The sequence below is a fragment of the Silene latifolia genome, chromosome X (assembly GCF_048544455.1).
Source record: "Silene latifolia isolate original U9 population chromosome X, ASM4854445v1, whole genome shotgun sequence".
Taxonomy (NCBI): domain Eukaryota; kingdom Viridiplantae; phylum Streptophyta; class Magnoliopsida; order Caryophyllales; family Caryophyllaceae; genus Silene; species Silene latifolia.
In genome coordinates, this window is record NC_133537.1 from 31457816 (window position 1) to 31466050 (window position 8235).

General features: G+C 34.8%; 1 long non-coding RNA gene across 1 annotated transcript; it reads right to left on the reverse strand.

Annotated features, from left to right (window-relative positions):
- Positions 1-5466: 5466 nt before the first annotated feature.
- Positions 5467-7823, reverse strand: LOC141621321 (uncharacterized). Its single transcript, XR_012532225.1, has 4 exons — positions 7553-7823; positions 7302-7392; positions 7115-7211; positions 5467-5910 (listed from the first exon to the last, which is right to left on the reverse strand). It is a non-coding gene; the product is annotated as an uncharacterized LOC141621321 (long non-coding RNA).
- Between the last annotated feature and the right edge of the window lie 412 nt (positions 7824-8235).

Sequence of the window (8235 nt, forward strand, 5' to 3'; positions counted from 1 at the left end):
GTCGCACCGTAAAAGGAGGCCGATGAGCATTTACTGGGTCATTGTGATCTGTATCGAATGAAGAAAATAGGTCAACAGGATTGGCCTTTTAAGTCATATTTTATCTCAAGGCCACTCGAGGAGAGATGACTGTGAATGCGTGGCCACGCTCGGATGAGATCTATAGTAGATTATCCGGTCAGACAGTCATTCTCCTGATCGAGGAAACCACTTTATGATATGATCACGTGCAAGAACGACCTGAAAGACATCTTGCATTGAGTGGGAGATATTATTGGACAAGAGAATTGGTAACGCACACTTGTGTCAGACAAGTAGGAGATTGTTGGAGTAGTGTCCTCCACAATAAGTGCGTTTACATATTAAATCTCGTAAAAGGAATATCAGGGATTTGTTTATTTTTTGTCAGCTGGTCATCGTTAATCGGTAATGATTGGCTGACTAGAGTTTGACATTCATTGTCGTGTGACGGCGGTGATGGTGATCCCTTTAGGTCACACCTATAGGATGACGCCCAAATAGAATAAATTAATTGTTTGTATGAGATACGAGATAATTAATTCCTTGTGTTATTTGACTCTTAGTTAGTCACATAAATGTATTATTTGATGACGGGTTACGAACTCGGGACAAAGAGATTTATTATTTAATTATGAGATATTTAAATAATAAATGATTAGAATTTATTAATTAATTGTTAATTAATTAATTTTATACTATATGTGTGTATGTTTTGAGGTGGAATTAATTAGCTATTAAAATTTACAAGAAGTTGTAAAATTAGCTAAGTGGGTTAATATTGACACATTGTATGTTGATAAAATGGTCTTATGATTACTTAATAGTTAAGTAGTCATTGGTAGTTAATTTGTATTATTTAAGTGTTAAATAATTAAATTAATATTTAATTATGTAAGATAATTAAATATAAGACTTATAAGCATTTGTGGGGCAAATGTCGAAAACCGAAATGGACCAAAAGTAGTCCACATATGCTGGTTTTTTGAGGACATCACAAGTGTCCTTTAGGTGGATTTTTTCACTTATAATTGTCCCCTCAAATTGCCTATAAATACCATTGAAAATCCACCATTTCTCTAGTTGGAAAAATTTGAAGAAAAATTGGTCTAGGTTCATATACACTACCTAAAGACCAAATTTTTCTTCTTATTTTGTTCATCTTTTATATAAAAAACATATATAAATATTAACTAATAATATTATCAAAGTAATAATATTTATTAGTACATCATATATACAATTAAACAAGGTTTACTACTACATATATCTAGTTAGTATTGTAGTAGTATTTTGGGTTGATTCTTGGGTGTATCCTTAGGAGACCATCTTTTTGGTGGTTTGTTGTCTTGGAGGATCATCCATTTTCATAGCTCAAGAACAACATCAAGGAAGGAGTCCTTGAGTTGTGCCCAAAACTTGCCTTATACAATGTAAGGAACTTTTGTCTTAAGATGGTTTAATACCATCTTTTATACTTTTATTTTCATGCATGTAGATTTAGACCATTTTAAATTAATTTGTAATTTTAATATCATAAATTGAGTATTAATATGGTCTAAATAACTAACAGTATTATCTTATGGAAAATCTACCCTCATTGTATGTGTATATATACCCCCTTATAATGGAATAATATATAGTTTTGTCTGTCTCTATATTCTCTCTTACTACTCTCTACAATTCTCTCGTCTTTATTTCACAACATTTTCATCAAACTATAATAATTTCAATAAACTCTCAATTCTAATCTTTTATTTAAAGTAGAATAAAATTATAAAAACTAGTGAATTAAAACTAAAACATGCTAAATCTTTCATTTATGCATTATCAAAGGATAACTGGACACATGCTTATTATGTATAAAAAAAACTAAAAATGTTATTACTAAATTCGCGAGAAAAAATATTCATTATAATAATTAATTGAGAATATTTATAAAATGAAATTAATAGCTTTGAAGCATTTAAAATAATTTCACTAAAATAAATATTTAATAACATTTTCTTTTAAATAGTTTCGAGATCATTTTTTTCTCAAATTTAACTATAACGAGATGAGTTATGAAAATTTTTATAGTGCTAATTTAAAATCTATAAAAATACATTAAAATGTTGTCTTTATATTCCGCGTATGTATTGCGCGGGATCTAAACTAGTTAAACTAACAAAGTGCACTATTAGTCTGATTCATATCGCAAATTCTTATTTCAGACAGGCTATTTTCCGTCTGAAATAAGACGGATCAAATGTATCCATTTTACGTTAAAATATTACTATTTTCTGATAAAATGTTATCATTATTTACAGTGTAAAAAGTAACAATTTTAGTTATAACATTTTGCCATTAAATAATTACATTCTATTAAAAGATGGTGATATTTGGTTCGTCTTATTTCAGACGTTGTAAAACAAGACTTTTTGGATTCATATTTGGTGTGTACCAGCAGCAATCCAGCATGTATGACTGTGTGTGAGTCACTTATCTTAAGACGATTGGTAATTGGTCCCTAACAATCAAGCTTAATTGGTTGCACCTTGTCAGATAGAATCCGATTGTACGACCATAATTGTTATCAACCAGAATTGATGATTTATTTGTTTTGTTTGTCAATGACATATTTTCAACCTTGGTGAATTATTTTCAAGCGTCCGAATCTTGTTCCATTAGAAAACTTGTAAGTTGTGACTCGTCAACATGTGACCTTAAGTTTTCAAATTCATTCAAGATTTCAATTTAAAATGACGTACTAGCTAGAATATTACTACAAGTCAAATTTGTGATATTGCCTCTGTCACAATCATTTGTCCGTCTTCGATTAAAATACTTATTACAAAAATAAAAAAGGTAAATAAATGATTGGGACAAAGGGGGATAATAGAGATGAATAACATTTCCTTATACATTTTATCATTTATCATAATGTTGAATCTAGAAATTAAGCTTAACTAAATATTTGCTCCGTAGACCAAATAACAAAGTACATTATGAACACGGATAACTTTGTTTCGTAATCTAAACTATTACATACTCCGTATCATGTGATGAATGTCAACAATTTCTTGCACGGAATCACCATTGTTATGGTCGTCGTCATCATCGTTATCAATGGGTAATATTGTAGTGTAAATTTGATGTGAAAAGCTTCATAATTATCTTTAATGGTAAGGATTGCACACGATTAGTCTGTTGGTTACTATACATAGGCAGTTGGATGGTGCTCTTAATGGTCCAACTTTCCAATTTTAGCTACACTAGTTGTTGCTCCGCGCCCTACCGGGCGCGGTGCCCCAATTTGGCTATTCGTCTAGTAAACCTCATTAGTAGGCATCAACATAGAAACGTGAATTGCTTTAAAATATATATATTGTTATTGTAGCTACATAACTCGAATTGAAACATATCACTGTATCTAATGATGAATAATTAACGTGTTTTGATATGTACAATATACAATATACAATATACAATATACTATATACAATATACATGTAAGGCTTTTTTTTCTTTTGGCAGCAGTATTCATGTGAAGCTTGTTTCTCTATAGTTGAGAGCCTTTACCTCTCAAAGAGTGTTGGATTCCGATCTGGTATTTGTAGAAGCAAATCCTTAAGATGAGTATAGGCATCCACAACAACTCTCAAATCTGATTCTTGCACCTCAGTTGTCCTTAACTGAGTAGTGAGAACAATAACCATACCATCAAAACAAATTACCCTTAAGCCTTAGTTATCCTGTGTGCATCTTGAAAGGTATCTTGTAAGGAGGAGATTTTACATTGAAAACTGATAGTGTCCTTCTCGGTATATTGACAGTCATTCACTTTTGTTTACTGTTCACATCCGCGAGGATGTTGTAGGTAAAACTCTTTGATTTTTTCCTGTTGATTGGAGCTATAGTCCTTCAACTTCTGGGATGCACTCTTTAGCTTACTCGGTATTCGAACAGCATCGTCCAAAACGTATGCCTTGTCAGGTTCATGTATTGTGCCTGATTCTATAAACCTAAGCATGACTAAAAAAACAGTGGTCATATACAATACATATGCACCTTGACTTACATGTACATTTAAGGTATAAAAGGACAATTTATTGTCCGTCTTCTCCCAATAAGCTTTGGAGCCCAAAGGACAACAAGAATCAGATCTCCTGCGACGAGGAAAGCATTCAAATTCAGGTATGAGTTTTTAAAATGGGCAGTCTAGCCACAAACAAAATATTATACGATTTTGCATTGTGAATAACTTAGAAAGAGATACACCACTCAATTTCAGTGAGTTGTCTTAGACAATGCTTTTTTATGTCAAGGATCCATAATCAAAAGGTTATCATTCTATTAACAAAACAATTTTCATAACCAAATAGATCTATTTTTAGTGTACTCGGCCGTAAAATAATCAAATGACAACAACAACTCTACACAAGGATGGAGGAAAAACACAAAAGGAAAAAATTTGAACATTCTTTAAGGTGTTCTTCTTTGGCCTCAAAGTCTTTGTTAGTGTTTCATCTTGTATAGCAATTCGGCAATAACAAGCGCAACCAAAGCTCATGTTATGTGTAAAACAAAGGAACCTTCACAAAAACTCATCTTAAAATTTGAGCCTCACGATTTGCTAAATTACGCCGCCATTTCGCACCTTGATAAACTAAAGTTAAAACCAATTACGATACTTGAAGAGATAATTAATATAGTCATTTATTCTATGAGCTAACCACACCTTCATTACCAAAGACGACTCTTGATAACAAGTCTGTAAATGTCGCAAATTCTGTAAGTTCATGATAAACAACATAACATGAAGAATAATCTAACTTATATGAACTTCCAAGTTGATATCTCCACCCCTTTCTCTCTTGTGAGTGTCAGGAAACTCTTTTGTCACAGTATCAGTACCAAACCTGACAACGGTCTTTAGGGCATGTCAGTATTGCTATTCTACCACTAATGGTAAATAAGTGCAATAATTCACGTGAGCACGGCGGTGGCGATTTGCGAAGCCCTGTGCTACAACTAACTAACTGAAACCGAATTCAGAATAATTCGGACTAATCTCTTCTACCTGTTTCCATATTTATCTCCTATTATCCTCCTCTCTTCTCACCCCTCTTCCCACACTCCCACCCACTCTCCTCACTGCAGACGAGAGATATGGCCATATGGGAGTGTGAGACAGACTTGTGAAGGCATGCGAGAGCAGAGGAGGGTGAGAGAGGTCGCGCGCTGGTAAGGACAGTGAAGCACCAACGGGGGCAGTGGAATAGTGGCAAGGGTGTAGTGAGTGGGATCTTGATTGTGGTGAAGGAAAGGATGAGGGTTACTGGTAAATCATGGATAGACTATTTTTGGTAATATATAATTTATGAAGATAATTTGGTATTGTAGTCCCTTCTCAAATGGGAGAAAGACAAATATGTAATGGGACCTTAAAGTAGTTTTTCCTCGTATGAAATGTGCATCTATTTGTCATTTGAAACTTGGCGCTTCTCCTTACCTTTTACATTCATTTCCCATTACTGAGCTGTTGATTGTGCTTATGAAAACTGACATATTGACAAATAAGTGGTCAAGGGAAATGAGGCAGAGGGACATAAAGTAGTACAAGGATATGTTGAAAGTAATTGTCATTAACAATAAAATCAGCAAAAAAAAGCTTTTAATAAGCTCTTAGGAAACCAAGCAGAATAATGAATCATGACTACCATGCCATATATAACCTAAACAGCAAGATTTCATATCAAACACACCAAATTAACAGACAAGGAGACAGGGGCAAGTTACAGAAATAAGTATGGAACATCAAATACTGCAGGTATAGATGGCATCTTACCATTGATCCGACATAACCTAGAGCCTCAGTTTTCCGCGATCATCCTCGCCCTAGAAAATAAACTGCAAAATGGGTCCTGAATCAGTATACCAAGACAACCCAAAAAAGTTCAGTGAGTCAATATGTCAAACACCTTTTATGCATTCACGATTTCAAAAAATCAGACAAGCTAACATACTCAATGCCAACACCTTCTATGCATTCACGATTTCAAAAACTATACTCAAACACCAGCCTTTACAAGTTTGCAAGCCAGCAATAACATTCGAAAGATTACAATGACGATTGACATAAATGATTAAACCAAATTCTTCTTCTCATCTTCACTGTTAATACCCGATGATGATGATGATGAAGAAGAAGTGAGAGCCAAAATGGTGGAGGATCAAATTGTTGAATAGAAGACCAAATATCAAGAGAAGAATCCAAGAAAGGCAGAAAACTGAATGAAGTAGCTTCAAAAATGGAAAAGCAACAAATGGATGTTACCAAGATGATGATGGGTAGAGTAAATATTCAACAGATATTGTAGCAGAGAAGTCGGAAACAAAACAAGGGACACGAGAAAATGGGCAAAGAAGAAAATGAATGGAGGTGAGCATGCAACATGGAGGTTTAAGGGTCAAGTAATAGATGGAATTGTCCGTGAGAAGTACCGAGTGAGAGTAGAAAAGGGGAGCACAAGTGTTCAAGGGCTTGGATGAAAGAAGTTAAGTATTCAGACGACGGTCTTTAGGGCATGTCAGCATAGCTATTCTACCACTTATAGTAAATAAGTGCAATAATTCACATGAGCACGGAGGTGGCGTGCTGGGAAGCCCTTGGCTAAAGCTCAATTTCCTAAACAAACAAAACACATTGTTTCCAAAATGTTTAGAGAATGACTAAGATAGACTTGAACCTAACAATCAACAAGAGTGTCAACATGATCAATAGTTTTCGAAGGCGTAGACTCATCACAATCATTGCCAAGTTTTTGCTTCAACTCCTTCGCATAAAAAAAAAACAAACTTTATAAAATCATATCAAGGCAAATCAAGGCCTCGAAGAATGCCTCTTGTGTAACTCCACACACAGATCTATCTCCTTAAGCCTCTAAGTACAATTGCAATACAATTTGCCATAACATATCAATAGAGAGAGAGAGATAAAGAACACAAAGCCTTCATAAGGGAACATCTATATTCAGCGAGGCATGCTATGGATAACATTGTAACAGGTCCTAAACTTCTGACGGTCACAATAATTAACAGGAACAAACCTTACCTTGACTTCATGTCACTATAACTTGTTAGGAAAGTGGAAAAGACCAACAACAATGCGATCGCCTATGCCCCCAGCTTTAGTCTGGTGTAGGTCAGACCTGCAAAGGGAGTACAAAATATCAAATAAGATGGCAAGAAAGCAAGGGAGAACATCATCATCAGCAACATATATTCCTTGTATTTCGCACCTCCTTCTCAACCGTGTGACGCCTTCAACGTTTCTATAGTCAGTTGCATCGCTTGCACCATTGCCTCCCTCATTCATCTCCATCATTATCGCTACCAACAAAAAACAAAGGGGAAAATAAAATGAAATTCTGAAAAGATACAAGTACCCGGAAAAAATATTAAGAAAAAGTACATAAAATGAGAGTGTAGACTGAAATTGGAAGGGGCAATGAAACAGACAAACAATCACCAACCCTGCATCGTCACTTACCACTTTAACGTTTACATATTCGCCATACTCCTTTTCGGAACTTCATAGGATCCAATTCATCTCCATTCCATTTTCTGATACAGTATCATTCTGGAGAGCATGACAAGAATCACAAATGTTTTAAGAAGATTTTTATAAGAGGGACGAAAAAGACCAAATGAGTAATAGTGAGGGAAAACAAGATGTAGTAGAGCCAAAAGTCCAAAACACAAAGGAAAGTAAGAGTTGAAAACCATTCATATCAATTAATTGATTTAATTTGAACAACAAAAAGGCCCCTCACTGGAATACAAAAAGCCAACAGTCAAACATTGCACATATCAGTACTGGTCACCATGAGAGTCCTGATCATACGAAAACAGTTGTAAGCTTATTCCGACAAAATTACGTCAAAAGGAATAAGAAAGCAAACCCAAAGATCGCATATATAAAAGGCCCTACAAAGCCGGCTAGGGATACGAGCACACCATAGGTCCGTAGGAGCCAACAGCTTAGACACCGCTATTTCCAAAGCGTAAAAGGACAAAGGGCACACTAAACAAATTCCACGCTCCAACAAACTCACATGTACCGCCAGCAAAACAAAGTGCACACTAAACCTCAAGCGCTAAACTGTGTCACCGGGGTATAATATAAGCGAGAATTTTCAGCTACATGCTCTGAAGACCGACCTAATTAATCCC